This window comes from Rhagoletis zephyria, unplaced genomic scaffold (assembly GCF_001687245.7).
Source record: "Rhagoletis zephyria isolate East Lansing unplaced genomic scaffold, Rhagoletis_zephyria_1.1 Rzeph_scaffold_05343, whole genome shotgun sequence".
Classification (NCBI taxonomy): domain Eukaryota; kingdom Metazoa; phylum Arthropoda; class Insecta; order Diptera; family Tephritidae; genus Rhagoletis; species Rhagoletis zephyria.
In genome coordinates this window covers 1,343-24,834 of record NW_016162426.1, presented here as the reverse complement: position 1 = coordinate 24,834, position 23,492 = coordinate 1,343, and the positions used below count along the sequence as shown (strand labels likewise).

Below are 23,492 nucleotides of genomic sequence, written 5' to 3'. Positions count from 1 at the left end.
TTTTTTAAGGGAAACTTCTTCTTTTTTAATCCAAAGTCAAACCTTCTAAAGTCACTTAAGTTGTTTTATCAAAATAGACAGACATAGATATATATGTATCTACGTATATACATATGTATGTCCATTCCTATCCAAATTTTTCCTCGTTTCTGTATTTTTTGTAGCAGAGCAATAAATTTATTATCCAATAAGCCACATTTTGTAAAATACTACGTTAATACATATATACTAACGTATATACATACATACAATTGTACAAAGCACAATTATTAAAAAGATATTTCCGATTCTCATGCGCTTGTCAAGGTATTCAGTAACGTACGGTTAAGTTCACGGTTAGTTGCGTATCGACTAATAAACAGCAAACTAATTTAGCTTAAGCAAATAAATTTCACAAAATATTAGTGTTTTTTTTATATGCATTCGTGCGTGTGTGTAAAATGGAACGCATTCAAGGCAAGCGTCGCGCTGCGTTGCGTTGGCGTTGCCATTGTCATTGGCCGCCGCCCCCGCACGCTTTTCATCTATAGAAATCCCTTAATGGTCTGCTTGGTTATATTCTCATAGTATTTGCTGCGACGCCAAGCGGCATTTGGCTTTTGACTATTAGTATTATTGCTGCTATTACTGTTAGTAGTATTGGTATTGTTGTGATTTTGCGTTTGCTGCTGCTGCTCAGTACTTGAACACGTGCTCACCTCCGGCGTCACCGATGTGACCGGCACTACTTCCGTCAGCATCTCTATGGTTGGTGCATCGACTATGCCAGATGTATCCAAATCAGAGTCTGACTCCACGGGTATGCTACGAAAATTATATTGCTCCATATCCCATCACCAGGTGTGGGTGTAACACTTTGACTGTGCAACTCCTCCACGTCAGCAATGCTGCTGCCATCGCCATCGCCATGCCGCCTTCAGCGGTGGGTGGTAACGCGTAGGCGCCACCAGCACACTCTTGGCTCTTCTGTGTGTTTTGGTTGACGATGGATCGTTTGTGTTTGCTGTGGTGAAGGCGTAAATTCTTGTTGTTGAGCTGATACGAAACTTTGCTCTGAGCCATCGAAGGACATATTAACTGTCAGCGGGAATTTCATAAGTAGATGCGAAGGTGGAATCATCAGCTTCACTCACATCAAATGAGTTCTTATCGGAACTAATGTATGAGGAGGTGCGACCAGATACGGTTTGATATGAGGATGAATGTGAATGCGGCGTGAAATTGCCTTCGGATGCTGTAACAAAAGAGTCATCCTCCGTAGAACGAGAGTGCCAGTCCTGCAGAAGAAATGAGATATTATGAAAATAAAAAATATTAAGATTAAAAAGGCTTAACGGTAACAGTAGCCAATTACAAATGTGAGCTTAAGTCTAGGTTGGTTTACAATCATGCGCAATTTGGTATTTATTTAAACATAAATTTGGCTTGAAAATGAATTAGCAAAGGATTATTTTAACATGTATGTAGGTGTCGAAAGTTTCTTACACAAACAAGTACTAGCTGCGAATAGGGAGCATGCCTCCAAACTTGGAGTAGAACTTCTCACCAAGCCTTTTAGGCGTCATGGCGTTGATCGCTTACGCCGTAAATAAAACTTATATGCTGAACAAAGTGCTGAAGCTCGAACAGGTGCTGAAGCTCGAACAGTTTTTGTAGCCGATAGGTGGTGCGGAAATCGATATTGTATGTAAGTATACAGGGTGTACTAGAACACCCGCCCACTCTCACTAAAAAGGAGGGGAATGTTTTTGATTGAAAAAAGGCAAAAATATGACCGAACAAATCAGGGATACTATTTGGATACTATTTTTTGAATGAATAAATGTGACAAATCTCATAGATTGACAAACTGACGCGCCTACGATTTCAATTCAATTTTATTGGTAACTTAGCGTTAATCAGAGAAATTTAAATCTGACACGCCCACTAGTTCATACTTGCTCCTTACTGTTTGTAATTCCTTTTCTTTTGTGTTATAGAAATGGAGAGCATCGAAAGGCAGGCTGGGCTTTAGCCCATTAAAACTACCACTTCTCGTCCGGATTTCCCCCTGGTACTACCGTCAAGTATTTCCTCAGAAGGCCGTTTGGGTAAAATGGCTCGAAAAATCCTGGTCACCATTTTCAGTAGCTTTTCGCTTACCAGCAACTGTTGCATAATTTCGGCTGATACACCACAGATCGTTTTCTACGCCTACCCACACTCGATCATTTGCAGAACTAAGTTTTCTAGTTCAACGTAAAATACCAAAGCTTCTTTCAATGTTCGTCGGTGATTACTAAATCTCGGACTAGCAAATATCACATGCTCGACGTCTTCTTTGATCTCTGGGCCGCAAATCTCGAAAAACGGATCTTCCTCGTGCCCGAAACGATGGAGGTAACTTTTAAAGCAGCTGTGGTCACTAAAAATTTGCGTAATGCAGTGGGCGCGGAAATGTTTAGGCAAAGATACTACATGCCGAATTGAAGTAAAATCGGATTTCAATTACTACTCTTTTCGAAAGCTTATAAGGGGACCCCCAATGTGAAGCGTCCAGTCTAAGAAATATAACTATAGGGGTACCAGGTTCTAGCAGCTGTAACTTTTTTCAATAGTTTACCCAGGGTTTAGTGAGCGGCGTAATTATAAAAACAACTTGGGCACGTTGGCGCAAAATAGTTACACTCAGGTTCTCAACTCTGAAATGACTAGGAAGAATTATGAAAAGCCGTTTTGGTGCAACCCTTGACAAGTCAAACAAAACTAATCATTAATTACCAGTGTTGAGTGCATGAAATGCCTGTTCGAATTTTTATGTAAAACTACGATTCATACAACACCAACCTCAAGTGTTCTTCGAATACTACTTGTGCCATTTTTCTCCGGAAAAATCCTAACATCGTTTTAATAGGAACGTCTAGAGTGTAGCCAACCACTTAGTTGGCTATGACGAAACATTTCGAAACTTGGCCTTTCTGTCACTCTCAGACCACTTATTTTTAGTCCTATTATAATTAGCAGGGAACGGATTTTATGGAAATTGCCTTTTTTTCTGCTAACGAGATAGAGCATATTCGATTAAGAATGTCCACGATTTAGCTTTCTCTGATTCCATATATACACATTTGATGTTGCCTTTTTTTGCCTTTTTTAAGATATTTGCCTTTTTTTGCCTTTTCTACCTTTAAAAAAATTATTATAGCATTTACAATTTTTTTTAAGATTAAAAAATATACACATTGCCCATGCGGCTTATAGAAGCGCAGAGACCTCTTGCCAAATTGGTGTTGGAAAAATTCAAAGCCGTTTTCTCAGCTAACGAAGGCTTGGAGACAATAAGGGGAGTGGATAACATTGTAAAGGGCGAGGAAAACGCCCTTATTCCTGATAATATGAACGTTTCAAACGTTCCATATTTAAATTGGGCGCCGCTTGTATCAACTTACGTCGAGCACACATTTAGTACATTCAAGGCTTTTCTTCGCGAAAATCGAATGAAAATGCTGCCAGAAAACTTCAAAATGCATCTTGTGGTTCAATGTTACTAGAACTATACAGATTAAAGTTTTATGAGTTAGAAACTCGAAAGGATAAAATAGTCAAAGATTCAAAGTACAAATTTTCCATATAATGAAACTAGTTCATAGTTTTTCTCTTTTTACTTGTAATATAAACATTTCTAAAATAAATGTATTTTTTGATTTTCTGTCTTTTTTTAGTGCCTTTTTCTGCCTTTTCGCTATTTTGTTTTGCCTTTTTTTGCCTTTTTTGCAACACCTAGTGCCTTTTCCTGCCTTTTTCACTATTTTATTTTGCCTTTTCCAGCCTATTTCGTTATCTTATTTTGCCTTTTTTACAGGTTTTTAGGTCCTAAAAATCCGTTCCCTGATAATTAGTCTCATGAAAAGTAAGGAATGAAAAGCATACTTACGAGAAAAAACAAGGTAAGAATATCGCGAACTCTCTAGCCATCACTCTATGAGCGCAGCCTGAAGATTGTTCGGAAACACTGAGCTAAAAGCCGCATGGCCGTTAGGTTCGGAGTCGCGCATAGGCCGACTTCTGTAGAAGTTTGAAAGGTAAATAAGAGGAATAGTTCATATTGTACAATGCCTAGCACTATTTTAATAAAAACACATCAAATTTCGGGAGAACTATTTCTGCGAGGTCTGGACGACTTAGGCACACACTTCTCTAATAAGAAGATCAATACATCCTTAAGGAGGGCTCCCCAAGCAAAGAGTATGTGGGTATTCAATTGACTACCAGTGGTCTGTTCTTGAATACTAGCAATGTATCAAGAATCGGTAAGGACGGCTTCTAAAACTAATCAAGTAAGACGCAGCTCTAGATATTGATCTCAACATATTTTCCACTTGTCACATGGTTTTGCGGGGCTAAAACCTCAACATTTAGGGTCTTATTTTCTGGCAATATATTTTATAAGCGATTCCAATCGTTACCGTTTGTTCAACATCGTCTTTCTTTCCCCATAGATAACCATTCAATAGGGCCACATATGGCAGTTAATAATATTCATCTAAGAGTGCGCCTAGCTTAGTAATCTAACCTGGTTAAACTAAACACATTTTCCGGGAAAATTCTGTATGAAAACAATATTAGCAAAAAAAATAAAACCTAAATATTCACATGCAAACAAAAATATTTCGAATTTTCCACCATCAATTTTACTCACCTCACTGCTGTTACTCCTCATATTCTCCCGCTTCTTCTCGGCACTGCTTGTAGCATTCGTCTCCAATGCTTCCGCATCTTGCTGCACATCCCGTATGGAGGCGTCCAAGGATTCGGCCACCTCGGCAATCTCCTGCAATTTATTCGAAATGGCCGTACACGCAATTTCATTGTTACCAGTGGGTTTTATAACAATTGTGTTGGACTCAGCGGTGCTCTCACTTGTCGTTGTGCCATCCGGAGTGGAGGTTTGAGTGTGCGTATCACCGGCAGGACTAGATGCATCCGTTGCCAGCTCATCAACTGCAATGCTAGAAGTAATTTGAACATTTTCATTAGCACCTAAAATAGCTTGTTGTGCAATTTGCGGTGCTACTAAGGGCTCAGGTGAAGTTTCGCTGGTGTTGGTTGATGTCTCAGCATTATTGCTGCACTTAGCGGCAATTAAGGAAACTAAATTTATATGCGATTGCCCTATTTCGTTCTCATTTCGGGCTGCCAAAGTACTTTCCCCCATTGTGGTGTCTTCATTTTCGTTAACTGCATGTGCAGCTTCACTTTGCTTTACACCAACATCTACCGATACAGTGTTGACCCCAATTTTCGCCTTGTCAACTTTGACAAGCTCGCGCACCCCATTCCCGTAATCTTCCACAGCTTCTTTGCCAGCTGCGGCGTCTACATCTTCCGCGCTGTCGTTTTGTCGTGCTGTTTCTTCACTTTCTGGCGTATTTATAGACTCTCCTGTTTTATTTTCGTTGAGACTTGTGTCCAAAGTGCTTTCAGTGGGATTGAACGTGCTTTCAAGTGCTGAGGTACTTAATTCGTGAACAACGTTTTCATTACTCTGCTTTTGACTAGCGACTTCTGTAAAGTGGTCTGCCCAAGATGTTAAGCTTTCAATGCAAGTGTTACCAGCATTTTCAGGCGAAAGGCTTTTGGAGTTTTCGAAATCCTTCGCCTTTTCGTAATCAAGATTTTTTTCTAATTTTGTCTGATCTATGCCGCGATTGCCGTACGCGTAATTGTTAGTCGCGACTTCCGGTTCCGGTTCCGGCTGAGTTTCAGTTTTTGCTTTCGAAAATAGATTGCGAAATCGCGAGAACATTTTCGGTTATTCGATGATTTATTAATTTGGTATTTCGATTTTCGGTTTTAAATTATTTTACTTTAAAAGGTCGGTGATTTGCAAAAAATTGTTTCGTAAGTGTGCCACGCGCTATACACTTTTCTCTTCAGTTCAGCTACAATTATAATAATCTAAAATAAATTACTCGTTAAATGCGTGCTTTCATTAACTAGCAGTTGTCATTTTCTCAGAGCATCAAAACATTTCTATTTTTAACCAAATATTCAAAAGATTTATTATGCATAAGTATTAGCGACAACTGCCACTGGCGCTCCGCTACTTTTGTTGAGTTATTTTTAAGAAACTTTTAGATATTTCAGCAGCTTCTTTCATTCAGTAACTCGTTTTATTAAACACGTCGCTCGCTATTTACACATTACCCGACGTACGTTCCCAGCGCGCGCGCAATTTTCCAAGTCGAACCCTGCGGCCGTAATACCGACAACGTTTTGCTCCGAAAATATTTCTACACTTTTGGTATTTTACTTAATTGTTGAAGAACCACGCTGGATCGCGCACTAAACTATACTAACTTGCCTATTGTGTCTGTCTATCATAGTGGTCCTCTGCGAGCTCTGAATTTTTCAAAAAATATGTATTATTAAACGCGTATTCCTGGCAGTCGGCGAATGCGACAGTGTTTTTTCTTTTTTGTTTGTTGTTTTTGGTTGCTGCTTCTTCGTGAGTGCGACGCGTGGATGGGCGTAAAATTATGTGACGTTTTTTTGTGTTTTTATTTTATTTTATTTTATTTTTTCGAAAATTTAGTAAAAGCAAATTTTTGGGTAAAAGCAATTTTCCCCCCGTGTTTGTTTTCCGGCGGGCCGGTATTTTATTTGAATATTCAGATAATTTCTACAGTAGCCACTTAAATACTATACGTTTACTTAGCATAAGCAGAGGAACAAATGTTTTGGATTTTTTTTCCCTTTTCTTTTAGTTTTAATTTTTGCTTTTGCCAACAGCTGCATTAAACTTTAAGCAATTTAGCTTAACGGAGAATATAAGGACTGACGCATTTTAGCTGTATTTTGTTAAATAACATACGAGTCGATATATAAAGTCATTCATTTGCTGTGTTATCTAATTACTGTTGAATTTTGTTCGAAATTTTCATTCTTGGAAAATAACAATTTATTTGCCATACCCACCTATTTGGAACCTCGCAATGAGCATACATATACATTTTTCGAGCTGGGCATAGAAGAAAAATGTAAAATGTATTACAAAAACTAAAATCGAAAAACTTTGATGACCTTATAGGTTCTTTATGTTCTGAAACAGCCAAAAGAATGGTATTGAAGAATTCTTTGGAAAAAGATTAAGTGAAAACGACAGTCAGGAGGCTACATTTGACATTAGCAGCCTTACGCTATTTTCAAAAAATTATTCTTGTAACGCAATAAAAAAATATATATAACGAAAAGCCCTCTCAACTGGTGGAGTATCAAATCTGATGTAATTAACAAAAAATGCCTTCGCATTTTGTATACATATAGGGTAATAATTTTTAAATAGGTGGCAGCCTTAGTCAAAAAAATTAAGCCTTATTGCACATCCAGAGACGAGAGCCTGCCACTTAGTACCTCATGTTTTATCTAACAAACAGTGCGGATCTCACCATTTTTAACAGGTGGCAACCCTACTCTAAAAATATTACACTAACGCACATCCAAAGGCCAAATCCTTTCATTTGACACCTCACCTTCTAGTCCAACGAACAGCCCACATCTTAGAACTTTTCGCATAGGTGGCAACCCTCTTCCAAAAATTAAAACCCTACTGCACAACTGACATTTGACACCAAATTTCATTAAACTGAATTAAATCTGATGTCATTGACAAAAAACGCCTTCACGATATATATATATATGTATGTACAAAAAATAAATAAATAAATAAAAGCTTATTTCGCATCCGGAGACCATACCTTTTCATTGTTTATTAAAACTAACGGTGAAGATCTTATAATTTTTAAAAATTTGGCAACCCTACTATAAAAATAATACATTATTGAACATTTAGAGACCAAACCCTTTCATTTGACACCTCATTCTTTTGTAATCCAACGAACGTTGCCGATGTTATGATATTTTAGACAGGTGGCAACCCTATAGAAATTCCAAATTCTATAATAGGTGGAGATTGGGCTTCGATTACGGCATTGACAGGCCGAGAGTGGTGATTCGTGGTGACCGACTCCCTATGAATGACATTAATAACTCGCTGGTACGTCGCCGGGTCCAGTGGTTGGGCGATATAAGTTAGGACCGCATCCATGTACTAGAAAAGATCACACCTCGGCGGAGGCTCTTACTTAAACTGGGGTATGTTACACTGCTCACGCCTGTGACATCCCAGCAGATGCTTCTTGCTGAGCACTTTGTTATGCTGCCGGGAAGCATTTGGACGTCACTGTGTACCCGTTGGTGGTGCTCGGGCGACATCAGAAGGCATCCTGTCGCTGTCCGGAGTACGATGGTGACAAGTCTGATGCTTGGTCCTCGGCAACCATACAGGCGCAGCATAGCTCAGAAACGCCAGGCTAATTGCCTTGTATGTTACTAGCAGCGTTGAGGTGAGGGTTGACATGGGCGAATATTATAACGTGATGTAAACCATCTTAATTCTCAGGTTTATCCCTATCTTTGATCTTCTATCTTTATCTCTACCTTATCTCAATCCTTTTATTTAACTCTATTTTTATCTGCACCTTTGTGTTCATATTCACCTATTTCTTTATTTTCATATTTTTTTTTAATTTAATCTTAATCTTTAAATTTATTGATTTTTCCTGAGTTTTGCGCAAAGTTTAGAACTCGTATTTGCACATATGTTCTTTGTTGTAGCATGAACTACATATATTTTTAAACATTCGCGAAAAAAATAACAACAAGAAGTTTCACAAAATCTGAGAAAGTGATAATTAAAGTGGTAATTAAAATTGACAAAGCTTATTTAATGTCAGTATGTACTTCCCTGCGGCGGAAGTAGCGCTGAACTTTGGTCCACCAACTGGCACTGAAATTATTTCAGCGTCCTATGGTGACATGGACTCCTTCAATGCTGGTCGTCTTGCCGTGGCGATGGGCCTTAAATGACGACATGGAAATTCCCAAAAAGAACTTCCAGATCGTGATTAACTAAGAGGAAAGCAATCGGGAGGAAAGCTAACAAACCAAGCTAGTATGTGAGCAAACTTCCGGGTTGGAAAGTATGTGGAGATAGCCACACCAGCAACACCCTAAGCCAAGGTGTTGAGGTACCCCTGCCGATGGCTGAATGGTCAGCGGATGTATATTGAATAGCCGACCGCGAACGGTCCCCTTCGATGCCCGGGCAAGGTCAGAGGTATAAGTGCCTTCTTCACGTATGCCGGTTTTGTGGACGAGTGACGAACCCTTTCGTGGCACCAAATATGAAAGACGATTATAAAAAAACAAAAACAACAAACATCAACTGAAACCAAACTGATGACGAATACTGGATGGACAATTGACTTTGGCAGTTACTTATCGGAACCCGGGCCCCGTCGTTACGGAGTCTGATTAGGGTACTCTTCTTTCCTCCAGCCAGGAGACAATCAAAAGTGTTCCCGGTTGCACCAACCATAGTACACCAGAATCACAAGCAGCAGAACAACCTATTTCTAAGGATGCCAAACCAGGTATCCCTACCAGCCAAGAACTTCCGCCTTCCTCCAAAACTGCCGGCAGTACCAACCACAGTACAGCGGCGGTGGGAGCAGAGCGGAGGAAGAAACATAAGAAGTCCCTGAACCAAACCAGGAAACGCCGCTACCTATTCGGCTCCAAGCCACGAATACCACCTAATTTAACGACGTTGCCAAAGATAGTCTCTCGAAAACTCCGGGGGGTGGAGATCGACGGCAATCTATCGAGTCTCATTATGGACTACGCCCTCGATAACCCGGCGGGTCCCCATTCGGAATTTGATTCCTCTGGTTCCTTTCGTGGATGCAGGGTTATCAGATGCGCGGACTAGGCTTCTTTGGACTTCTTAGCTGGTTGCATCGCTAAAATAAGCGAAGCATTCGTCAGCGCGTATCAGGTTACCCCCCATGGAGGGACCAGGCGAGAAACTGCTGAGGTGCCTAAAACTCGCAAACAGAGACATGCCGTGTATTGCAGGCTGCAGCTTATAAAAGTTGATCAGCCAAATAAAACCAGCAGACCTCTTCTCAGATAATATACCTCCAACGACAGATTTCAGGAGAAACTTTCAGATGAAATTTCCTTCAAGACGTTGTTGGAGTAGGGGCAGGATAATCGAGGAGAATTCCACTGAAATCTATACTGACGGGTCCAAAATGGACTGCGGTGTGGGTGCGAGGGTGTTCTCTGAAACGCTGAAAGTCTTTCTGTTGTTACCTACCTGTTACCTAACTTTTCTAGCATCTTCCAAGCGGAAGTACTGGACATCGAAGGGGCCTATAAAGCAATAGAGAGGAACTGCGTAGGTGTACGAAAATCATATATTTTCTCAGATAGCCAAGCGGCACTTCTGGCACTTGCCTCACCGCTGACAAAATCCAAAACAGTCAGAGACTGCAAAAGTGCATTAAGCTCGGCGGCCGAGTTTATAGACATCACTCTAATCTGGGTTCCTGGCCAAATGAACATACACGGAAATGAGAGGGCTGACGACTATAAATTGTCCACTGAGACTCATCAAAAGGAAACTGCATCTGCAATTCACACGTATGGCTGATACACGTTGGAACCACCTTCGAACCCGCAAAACTGCGAAGAACATATGGCCGCATTATGACAAGCCAAAGACGGAAGAACTTCTCAAGAGGTCGAGCCACGATAACGGGACATTGGCCCATTGGTGAATATGCAGCTAAAAAGGGGCCTTCCGTATAACCCTCGGTGCCGTAGCTGTAAACTTGGGGGAAATTAAGAAACGGCCATACACTATTTTTGCGAGTGCCCAGCATTGACACAAATAAGGCAGAACACACTCGGGAATTTTTCCATCCATAATCTTAGGGAGATTTCCAAAGTCACCATTTCTAACCTAAACAGATTCATCGAAAAATCCAAATGGTTTGACGAACCCAACCAATCATGAAAGCAGATAAAATCAAGGATCCCAGAGAATGCGTAGCAAAATGGCGACCAACCATGGTGACATGGATTAACTCCATACTCAAGAGCAGAATAATCAACGCGACCATAGGCACAGGATCTGTGAGAAGCAAAAACCATCAAAGGCATGCTCAAGGGCACGTACTATCCCCTTTCATCTGGCTCCTGGTCGTGAACGAATCCCTGGAGATTTTTAAAACTAGGAGAATTAGGGTTGCCGTATACGTCGACAACAAACTTCGATCTAACTCTTACGTGAGGACCCATATCTATAGATTAGTATAGGAGCAAATCCAAAAAGAAAACCAAAAGAACTCGTTATGTAATATTTATGCTAAAAATCGTATTATTATTCTAATAGCTATTCTGCTCCAATAACGACAGTCAACGTATTAATAAAAACTAATTACACAAAACTAATGAATTTCAAATTGTTCCCACATCACCTTAAAAATAGCTTTAAATCACGTAAAGCTATTTAATTGCATTTACAGTGCACGTAGCATAATTTCGCTATAATCATTGCATTGGCGTCAGAAAGGTAGTCAATAACCTCGGCCTACAGACTAACTGGCTACACTTTTAATACGTACATATGTATGTGTGTATAACATTTTTATGCTATGTGCATATAAGTGTTGGTATAAATTCATTTAAAAGTGCAGTAAGCGCAAATTATAGTTTAGTGTTGTATGAATATTTTATTAATGCACAACAACAACTACAACAATGTGAAGATAGTCCCATTAGGAAAATACGTAAGAAGAAAGCGCATCAAATTCGTTTTTCTGAGTGTCAATGTGGCAACTATTCACATTCAAGGTAGACATTATGCATTAGGGATGTTAATTTTTTCGATTTTTGTGATCCCGTATTTTCGGGATGTCGTTGGTTCAGATATTGGATTTAGATATTTGTTATTTTTCCACAAGTCAACATGAAAAAACTGCATCAATATGGTTTGAGAAGTACTCCTACCATATATGTAATAAATAATATGTGAATGGGTTTGGAACGTAGTTTTTTATTTAAAGTGGAAATTATTTCACAGGAAACAAAACAAAAGACAGTAATTAAATGTATGTGCATGTAATGATACTTTAGCGTGTACATATCTGATAAAGTAATTTAAGGTATGTCGAAAAAAACTCGATGCAAAAAAAATAAGTAAAAAAAAAATTTATTTTCTAGTTGAAAGCAGTTCATAATACTAGTGTCAGAAATAAAAGAAGCGCCTTAATTCGACCAGTTTTGTCTATATTTTGTTTATTCAAAATTTAATTTTTTTTATAAAATTCTACCTCATATTACATATAATAACTGCATCTAAATGGACATTTCTCTGACGTCATGGTGTTTTTAAAAGACTTTATAATTTCAAAGATATAATTAATTACAAAACTTATTTAAAAAATTCAGTGCAATGTAAAACAAAAAGATGGGCACCATATGAAAGAATTTTTTGGGTTCACAAGGACGAATTGGAATTGAAAATGTACCTTTAATCTATTTTATTTTTTTAAGCTAATAAAGTTAGTCCTTAACATATAATTTTTTCAGAAATAAGAATTGTAAAATTTCAATAATTCAATACCTACCCGTCCATTATGCATCAAAAAATTTAAAATGTTTTAACTCTACAGAATCTTCTCTTTCATTTGATACCCATCCTGGTTTTTTAAGTACATTGCACTGAATTTTAAAAAAAATTTTTTGAATTACTTATGTATATCTTTCAAATTTCAAAGTTCTTTTAAAAAATCCTGACATCAGAGAGAAAAATTGAGAACGCCATTGTACTATATTTAAAGTGAACTATATTTTTTCCAATTTTTTTTTTAAAGTACTGTAAATATCTTAGAAAAGGTAGGGAACCCTGGGGAAACCCCCCTCATTCACAATCCCAGAGTGGGAGAGATGCCTAAGCTCTTCACCGAAATCGCTAAGCATGCGGACTCTATCACTCTGGGCATTGTGGATCGTGGTAAGGAGAATTGGGCCATCGCCAGGGAGTACTGGAGAAGGGGCTGTCAGCCTTATCCCGGGTGTTTATGAGAGTTGTCAGGGATAATCCTGTACCGCCGCAGCGTTGTGAGAGTTCCGGATGGCAACACGGCATTTTTAAGAGTTCGTTTCTATCGGCGGGCGGTCGGTCTCTTTGTTTAAGGTGGCAGTAATCCTGATCGGGTAGGTATGGAAGGGAGCCAGACTTGAAGACTTGAAGCTGTGGAACGCGTCCGCGTTCTCGAGAATAGCGAACATTTCTCGCCGAGGAAGATCGAAGAGATCTTACGCTACTGCAACCCTTATCTTCCAGCGCACAACTGGAAGGTCATTCGGTTCGCGAAGTCCAAGGGATCCTACCTACTCACATCTCGGTTATATGTGGCTTATAAATGAAACGTTTAAAGATACTTTTATCAATATTCACAAATCTGACTTTTGGCAGGTTTTATTACACAAAATCCACTGAGGTGCATTCTTCGGTTTGGACCAAGGCCAATAGATTTCGCCGATTTCCTCTCTACTTCGCGAGGTTGCACCAGTTCTTTCGTTATCCAACCATGGAAGAAACCAATCTGGTAGGTCACTTTCTTGTGTTAAACCAAAATGCTAGCTAGTCATAAATTAATCGCACAACAATTCTACAACGTGCATACCATCGAATTTTCCGACAGGGTATCTTAACATAAGTACGTATGTAACTCTATATATGTATAAGCATCCGAACAATCCCTGCATAATTAATTCATTTGCGTGCAATGGACAAACAACTCAGTTCTTTGAGTTCTGTAACAGAATAAAAGAAGTTGGCGTAAAAAGAGGAAGTAAAAGTACAAACATAAATGCTTCACACGTGTGTGGGTAGTCACGCGGAAGCAGACATGCCGTAGACAGTCTTTAAGAGTAGCGCCTAAAATGCATTAGTACTATGTATGCGTGAAGGTGTCATGGAATTAAAATTGTCACACATTTAAGACCGTACTATAGAGCTACACACATACATACATACGACAAAAGACGATTATCGCGACAATAAACGAAATTAAATCGACATTAGTAATCGCATAACGTTGGCCTTTACACCCACAAACAAGAATGTACATGCGTGTATGTAGGTTTCGGCGCAGGCGGTTGACATTTCAAAGGTGCTCGATTGAGCGTGTGTGGCCTTAACAAATTGGAGAAAGACATGATTTCCTGCACTGTGAGATATTTAGGCGAATATAGTGGTTTCTATTTGGTTCTAAATTTATTGGCGCACTGATTTAATTCAAAATGGAAGAGTTTATAAATCTATTAGGGTACTGGATATACATATAAAAAAGGTAATTTAAAAAATGTTTGTCCCGCGGTATGTGAGGTTTCGAACAACCTTTCTTTAACATTAAGTAAAAAATTATTAAAAATCATTTTCTGTTATTAATGCAGAGCTGTTCGCTTTAGAGGGCTGTATGAGAGTGTTTTGAGATTCGAGGTTTTGCCAAAGTACCGTCGATATACATACATGACATGCTTGCCATAAAAGGTGGCTAAAATCCACTGGCGCCAGTAGTCCGACTGCAATAGGCGTGCCTCGGGAATTAGCAGAATAATGGAATGAAAACCCTAGCAGTTTCGTAAAACAGTCAAACCATATGATGGATTATATCTACTGCAGGTGGTACCAACACGAGCAAAAATCCACCCACACTTGGAGCAGGGTCATAGCTACTAGAAGGCCTTACCATTGCACAAGTCTACCGCGTTTATACGAGGGAGCGTATCCTGGAGGAAAGGGAAGTGGTTTGGTCTCTTCACTCTTCTTCAGCGACGAAGTCGGAAGTCTAAATCAACAAGATGGCAGTGGATATCCTGTATACGCCGCTAGGGAAAATGCCATGGGGCATTGGTGGTGATACCTTCGTCGCAATAAGCCCAACCAGGCCAACAACATAAAAACTCACTATAGACATGTAGATGGAAAATAATGTTGGATTTCCTTAAACCTACGCGATGTGGAGAAAAATGAGCTGGAGATAGCATCTAGCTACGGGTAGGAGTCAGAGCTTGGAGGTGAACGGGTGTTATAAATAAACCTCTAAAAAAGTAAAGTCCCCTCAGACAAGCGCTTCCTCACCTCAGGGGGAGTCGGACATTGAAAACTATTTGCCTTGATTGATTCTAACTCTTTTAACAGGTGGAAACTCTCTTCAGATATTTTTTTTTTTTTTCGAATAAAAAGTTTCTTCAACCACTCTTGCTTGACTCCCATATCAAAGTATGTATTTCATTTAACTTGTTAATTAAATTTATTTATAATTTCCTAAGAGGTGGCAGCCCACTTCGCAAAACTATTTTCGAACCCAAGCTTTCTTAAATCCATTTCAGTCTTTAACCTTTTTAACAGGTCGCATTACCCTTAAGAAATACTTTCGAAACAAATAGTTTTGGAACTCCTTTACTTTGACTCACATATTATTCTAATATTTTATTTAACTGATTAATGGATTGATGTTTACTTTTCAAAAAAGATGGCAACTCTCTGCAACAAATAACCTATATGTTAATCTGGGTTATAACCTATCTCAGTGCCTAATTTCATTGAAATATATCCCGACGTTTTAGAGCAAGAAGCATACTCACACACTCACAAACTTTCACATTTATACGAGTAGGGGGATCGGCTCATATGCTGAGCTCGAAAAGAATGTATACAGAGTCAAACACGAATACTCTCAAGTGCCAGCCAGTATGCTTCTCCATTCACCCCAAAAAAATTCACTAATCATCTTGTTAGACAGCGGTGAGCACGCGCTTCAAAAACTACTTCCAAGTAATCAAGACTGGTTGACCGTTTACCGTCGGCCGTATGCCTAGTCTACGCTCCGTGGGTGGCCAGAACGTACGTCAATATTGTAGCAACCCATTCAAGAATGGTTAAACGCTTTTGATTAAGTTACACACTTTAATTTTCAGTTAAAACCAGTTTTTCTATACACACATATGTACATATAAACAAGTAAAGTTTTGTTTTGAAGAAATATTCAAAGATTTAATGATTTTTTTTAACAAGAAGTACGATTTATAAAGTAATTTAATATTAACTAATTGCTGTAGAGTTATGAAATTAATTAGAAACAACAACAACCAAAAAGGAAAAATTAATTTCGTTTACCAAACTCGGAATCACAGGTTGTTAGGAAACAATCCAAATTTTATATTTAAGCCTATCTTTATACCAATCTCAAGCCACAATTCACATTTAAAGCCATTGCAGATAGACCCCTAATTAATTTATACTGCAGCGACTGTACCTATTACCAATTCGAGCGTACTTACCGCTGCAACAGCCTTGCAACACTAAAGACACCAACCAACAAACTAGTAAATATTTATCGAAAATAACTCAAAAACTAAACAAAACTTTTTACAGTACGCACCTCATCCCCGTAATAGCGTCCAAGACAAATGGTTCTTTCAAACGAGTTTTCAACAATCTGCCCAGTCGCACCATGCGACCCACTTCGAGCAGCAGCTGTTCGCGCACCACCAAATGTTTGCGCAGCTGATCGCGCAACAGTGCTGCTGTTCCACTTGCTGCCGGCGTTGTCATCGTTGTCGCTGTCGTCGTCGTCGTCGTTGTCGTCGTCGTCGTTGAAGTTGACTTGTCCGCATATCCGCCAACACTATGGCCACCTTCATCTGCGTCTTCACCATTTCTACTACCAATGATGATTGGCGGGGAGGCTCGCGTATCCGATTCACTGCTGATGCCGCTACTGCTGTTCGGCGTTTGCTTTAGATTGCGCACCGATAAGCGTAACTCCTGCAGCTGCTGGCAATATTCTTCGACGCTGCGATGGAATACGGCTGAAACGCGCAAACGCGTCATATGTTCCTGACTTATGGCCTGCAGTCGATGCCAAGTATGTTGTAATTGCTGTGACAAGCGTTGTGGTATGGCATCAGCATCGAGACGACAGGAAATTCGCAGCGCCTGTGAGGCTTCTAACAATTGACAGCCATAGTTGTAGATACTCTGCAACGGGAAATTTACGTATGTTTATTGGTCTGATAAACGTTGCTGAATATGTACACAAGTAACTATGGATGTAGTATTTAATTGTATTTGTGCATAATAATGGCGCACTTAAGACATTCTTTGGGGAAAATGAGGATAACTGCATATATATGCAAATATGCATGCCTCACGGCAGGTGTAACATTCATAAATACTCGTAAAAACATACATACATACATATGAGTATCAAGGAATAACGGGCGAATAAATGCTTTGGTACAGGTGCAAATTCGAACGGTTTTCAAACCCGGAAGATGCGTAAAATAATGTTACCCGACTGCATGTTGTATGTATTGAAGAAAACTGAAAATTTTTTTAGACTCAGGTATACAATATGTAATGTAAGTACCAAGTGAAGAAAGATCTGCCCGCAGAGCTGTACGGTCTCGACCCATCACTATAAGTGGTTGCAGTGCTTTGATCGGGTCAATTAAGCTGGATAACCACTGGATATGGCTTCACAGAGACCTCGAAGGTTACCAGATCGACTAATACCACATTAGACAGCTAATCACTGAGTACCGGAAGCAATGTTGAAGGGTATCGCACTCCTCTTGGCCTTGTTGAACGCTATCTTAGCGGCGGCTTCCAAATAAGGCAAACGGCCTACTCTCAGGAGACTGATCCGCAATCTGCTGTGCACCCTGCAACACCCGCAGAGGACATGCTATACTGTCTTTTCTTACCTTCTGTATATCCCACAGATAATTTCATTGGCCAGTGCTAGTTTAAAGGCGTGCGATGCCAGTATGCAAAGTCCGGTTATAATAACCACCAAGCCTAGTGGCCACCATCTTGGGGGAAAGTAGACACTTTGTGAGATCGCATGTTACAACGCTCCGTATATAATCCTGGACACCTTGCAACTTTGCGTTTTTATACACACCTTTTTCGCCTTCTACATCATAAACCGGTCGAACTACCGCATAATGGCATAGAGGGAAATCGGTACTTTCTACATCAGCACAGTTTCCGACAGAGCGCCCCTTCTTTGGCACGCCTGTCGGCCTCCTCGTCGTCCGCAACGCCGGTGTGCCCCAACAACCAGTATAGATTTACGTCAGTACCACTATGTGGCAAATCCAGAGCTGCCCTGCATTTCTCCACACTTCTAAAGTAGCCTGACTGTCGGTATGGAGATTCGCCTGTTTATTTGATAAGTTTCTCCTCAGTAGCTCCGCCACTTTCCTTATGGAAAAATACTTCCGCCTGGAAAATGTTGCAGTAGTTCGACAGCTCCGCGCAGACAACTGTCGCAGAGTGTGGTAATTGAACTTTCTTTATGAAGTTCAAAACCCCCTCCCTTTGAAGGTCATTTGAAAGGTCAAAGTAAATTTTTTAACCAGCGAAAATACTTTTTCTGAATTCTTCCTCTCAAAAGCCTTAAAACGCCCATCTATATAAACATTCCCCGAGGCAGCACTCTTCATGTCCTTACGTCTCACTTCGAACTCTACAGTAGCTTTGAACTTCGTCCCAAAGTGCACGTCCAGATTCATGTAGGCAATCCTTCCGAGTAAATTTAACGCTATACTACTATGTTCTTGGGCCCTGCAGATTAACTCCCTCGTTGCATACAGCCTGGTGGCAGTTTCTGAGGTTAAATTCTTGGCCGCTAGGTCCGCCGGGCAACACGGTGCAAAGTTCTGCCATTGGTGTAGTCCTAAGTGCCCAAGTGATGCCGATAATTTATTGCCTCTATAAACTTTCTGTTCTGCTAAGCAATATTTTCATCTCCATTGCTGCCCATCAAACCAATACCCCATGCAGCAGTATCACCCTGGCTATCGCCATCAAGATCCAGTGTGAAGGAGAAGCTGAAAGCCCTAGGTTCAGCGCAGCATTTTTAAGCACGCATAGAATATCAGTAAGGCCTTCTTCGCCCTCTCCTCTACAAAAAAACGCCGCGTCAGCGTACCAAATAGCATCATTTTCAAGTAGTTGGTGTTTTTCTTCAGCTGTAGGGTCACTCCATCCAACTTAGGCTTAGACCAGTTAATAAGTTTGTATCTCCTGGTGAGAGTATCAGATGTGTAGTTTCAATTAAATGAGCTGAGTGTGAACAGTCACTTTTCGCTTCGTTTTCGCTTTGCTAAGTTCGGCAGGTCTTCCTTCTCTTTTCTTTGATATCCTGTTGACCAACAGCGACCGCAGCAGCCTGTTTGGGGTGGTGACCCCTTACCCTAACACGCCGACTCCCAACACAAATTCGCCGTTCTCCAGTGCTGCGTCTATTCGTCTAACAACGTTCTGGAGGGCTGTGAGGGTGGTCTTTCTGCTAAAAGTGGGAAGAGGCGGCCACGCATTTCACAAGGGCTCTATTCTTATTAGCCTAAGATCGTTTCTTCAAAAGACCCTAAAGTAGTTAAGAGACATATACATCAAACAAGACTTAGCGGGACGCATGCTCTCAAGGGTACAACACGTTTACGCGAAGGGAAAATCGCGGTCTTTTGAAGAAACGATCTTAGGCTAATAAGAATAGAGCCCTTTTAAAATGCGTGGTCGCCTCTTCCCACTTTTAGCAGAAACACCGCCCTCACAGTCCTCCAGAACGTTGGAACGTCAGCCCGTAGTCATCTGACCCGTCTTCTGCAACATCGCAGAAAAGATGTCAGCCAGAGGTTGTAGTGTCAAATTAGAAGAAGAAGAAGAAGAATAAAGTACAAATGATGCATTAGTATTTCTAATTATATCGTAACAAGAGCTCGAGTAGCAGCGATGTAACGTTATTATGCCAACTTTTCATTTTCTACCTCCGTTCCATCACAACTTCCTCATTTTCGCCAAAGCAAATCGGCGACAAGAAAAATACAAAAACAACAGTGCAATGTGCAGATTATTTTGTTGCGCTAAATTACACCATTCGCGGCATTAATTTAATGGGAGTAGAACCAGAAATGCGGTGAACAGGTTCCAAATAATAAGAGGGCAAACCGAATAAATACAAAGCATGCAACAAAACCTAAAAATCAAAAAAAAAGAATATAAACCGGTGATGAACGGAAATTGGACCGCTTTAATTCACCGACCATAACAATAACACGCCAGCAAAAAAGCAACAACAATTCGAATAAAAAAAAAAACGATCAACAACAATGCCAACAACTCAGGATGCAAAACGTGATTATAAACTGCGATAAATCGCGTGCATTCCACTGACCATTAGCAGCAACTAACTGCAACCAAACAACCACTGACTATGGACAAACTTCAAAAAAAANTACTCCCAGATCCAACGGCAACCTGCCACACAGCTTGCCCACAGGCAGCTGCGAGTGCGCACAAGTGCAATCCCCACACTCTTGCCAAACAAACTTACACACAAACACAACACAACACAACACCACACCACACCGCAAGTATTCCCTCAATGACCAACTGGATGAATGAGTTTTTGTCATTTTTTTTTTTTCTATACTTTCGAGCACTTACCTTTCCAGTTTCTTGAAATGTCTGCAATTCATCCTTCTGCACCTGTATCTCGTGTATATTGCAGCCGACGTGCGAATGGCACTTGATCATGACATTATACAAATCTTCCATCCACTTAATGGCCATGCGGCCATCCTGTTCGTACGTGTAAATGTGTGTCACTTGTTCCAAGGTGAGTTTCTGCAGTTCCACACTGTCGCTGAAGATGTTCCGTCGCGCCAATGTTGTTTCCAAAATATCGCGTACATTGCAAATGTCGTCGCTGTAGTCGATGTGTAGGTCACGGCCAAGCGCATCTTTCACCGGCATCGCCAGCATATCGCTGAGTTTTTCGCCCTCTTTAACGAGTTCGCGTTCCAGGTTGGCTGTTTGGTGTGCAGCGTGCAGATTTCGCGAATGCATTGTATCGAACACAATTGGGCGATTAATTGGCGTCCGCAAAAAAGTGTGACAAAAAGGAAAGGGTAGAAGGAATGCAAAATGTAAATATTTTTAGTGAAATTTTCATGCAAAGGCATGAGCTTAAAATAGCCTTACATACGAGTACGTATGAGCATATAACGCCATAAATATGTATGTATGTATGTATAAATAGCAAGATTGGTGGATGCGTATTTAAAAACAGAAAAAAAAACTGAATGCGTTTACTCGCTACGCCCGGAAGAAGTGAAACTTAATATAGAAAACTCCATAAAGGAAGACGTTAGCAATACACCCTCTACTATTGATTTTTCAAATAGCTGGCAACCCTCCTACATGTAGCTACAAGTTATGGCCTATTCAATACCATTTCGATTGATACCCATATTGTAATAAATCATTAATCTTATTATATAATTTGAATTAAATTAAGTTTTAAAACAGGTGGCAAGCCTTTTGAAATGTTTATTATTTTTTTTATGAATATATTTTTTTACATTAAACGAGCAATTCTTGTATATGGGGCGTTCCATACCAAAATGGACGGGGTTCACACTTCATGTGTTTGATCTGTTTAAAATTTTTTGGGTTGATTGATAAACATAAATAATAAATAAATAGGAAATTTGAGCTTGATTAATACATATTTAATAGTTTTCCAAATATGTCGAGAGGAAAAAACTTTAAAAAAATTACACATACACACATCAAAATAAATTATTTAAAAAAAAATCACACATACACCCATCAAAATTCTCTATGAAAATAAATATTTTTTTTATTTTTTTCTTGAACAAATTTTCGCATGCATTTTTTTTATAAAAAAATTTCTTTTTGGAAATATGTCATCTCAAAAAAAAAAAAAAAATAAAATAAAAATCACAATGGTAGCTCTGAGTATTGCACAATAATTAAGTATAGTATTATCTACAATAATTTAAGTTATGCATTTTTTTTAAACCGAAGTTGAGTAAAATGAGTACATTACAAATTTACATTTATTTTTTATTTTTTTTAGAATTTTTTTTTTGAGTATGCAGTTTTGTAGCCCATTAAATTTTAATATAAAAAGTGCAAGTTTTAAGCTACTGCAAAATTTCGTTGATTTCGTTTTGTAAAAATCCCTCGATATAAAAAAATTTTAGAGGGTTGCCATCTATTTTGAATCGCACATTTATTTTTTTTTTTTAGAAAATAAAGGTACAATATTACCATTCATGGTTACCAAGAGAAGGTTCTTAAACAATGCTTTCCCTATATACTAAGTGTTATCCCTTAGGATATTAGTGTAAGGTTGCCACCAAATGAAAGATATTGGTGAGAACTTTGGTCCGAAAATATTTTCGATCAGGGTTGCCAGGCTTCTATGTAATAAGATTTTGAATTTTGTTAATTTCAATCAGCATTTTTTTTGTATGTATACGGTACATATACCCTCCAGATATGTACTATTCATTCCAACGTGTTTCTAAATAGGGTTGCCACCCAAATTTTAAAGTAAAAAATTTACTTCTTTTATATATAGATATCTAAATTCAATTTTTTTTTTAATTTCCTAAATGCTTTTTTTAAGCTATCCAAGTGATCAGTATTTGATACCCAAACCTTAAAAACTTTAAAAAGTATATGAACTCCGAGCAAACTCGGTCAACCTGATAATAACTTACTATTTCAAAAAAAAAAAAAACATATAAGTCAAAATTTCAAACTTTCGACGACTTTTAAAAAATATTGATTAAAATTTTAAACATTTTAATCAGATTTTCTATATGTGTCTTGAGTATGCAGTTTTGTAGCCCATTAAATTTTATTACAGTCGCTAACACTGAAAAAGGACACAATGTGAACTAATTGGGCTGAAACACAAACTGGTAGCATTTTGGTTTACAACTGGTAGCTTTTCCTGTAGGGTACGAATACGGAGCGGCGACAACACACATATACATACATAGACATGCACCCTACAGAAAATCTGACTAGCTCAGAACTAGAGAACTAGACCTTTTGCCGGCAGTACTAGTTCTAGCTCAATACCCAAGCAATGCTTTCAACTGTCCAGTTTTACACGGCGATGTCATTGGCGGCGGCAATTGTCGCCCACTGCATTACTTTGCAACTCGTTTTTAACCGGTTGCGTTTTGGAGAGTTTTCGTTATAAGAAAACGTTTTTAAGATAAGATTTTTGAATACTTTTTCCGGTTTTTCTTTTCTTGTACATATTTTATAAANTAATTGTCGCCCACTGCATTACTTTGCAACTCGTTTTTAACCGGTTGCGTTTTGGGGAGTTTTCGTTATAAGAAAACGTTTTTAAGATAAGATTTTTGAATACTTTTTCCGGTTTTTCTTTTCTTGTACATATTTTATAAAAAAAAAAATATTGTTAGCGGCACGCAATAATTTAAATTCATTAAATCGGAAAACTCACAACAGCCTCCACCGCGATTTGAACTCGCGACCAATGTTGCTTGAATCGGAGGTCTTCTCGCTGAGCTACTTTCGTATTTTACGAGAAGTGAGAATTTGTACACTTACACCGCAAGTTTCAACTGCCCCGCTCTGCAGCCGTTTTGCACCAATTCAGAGATAGTTCTGAAATATCTACACTGCCGCAACAAAGTATTGGCACAGCAAATTTTTCACAATATTTGCA

The 23,492-nt window shown here is 39.2% G+C and overlaps 1 pseudogene; it reads right to left on the bottom strand.

The window, feature by feature from the left end:
- Positions 1-407: 407 nt before the first annotated feature.
- On the bottom strand, positions 408-20,942 carry LOC108371976 (putative uncharacterized protein DDB_G0277255; annotated as a pseudogene).
- Between the last annotated feature and the right edge of the window lie 2,550 nt (positions 20,943-23,492).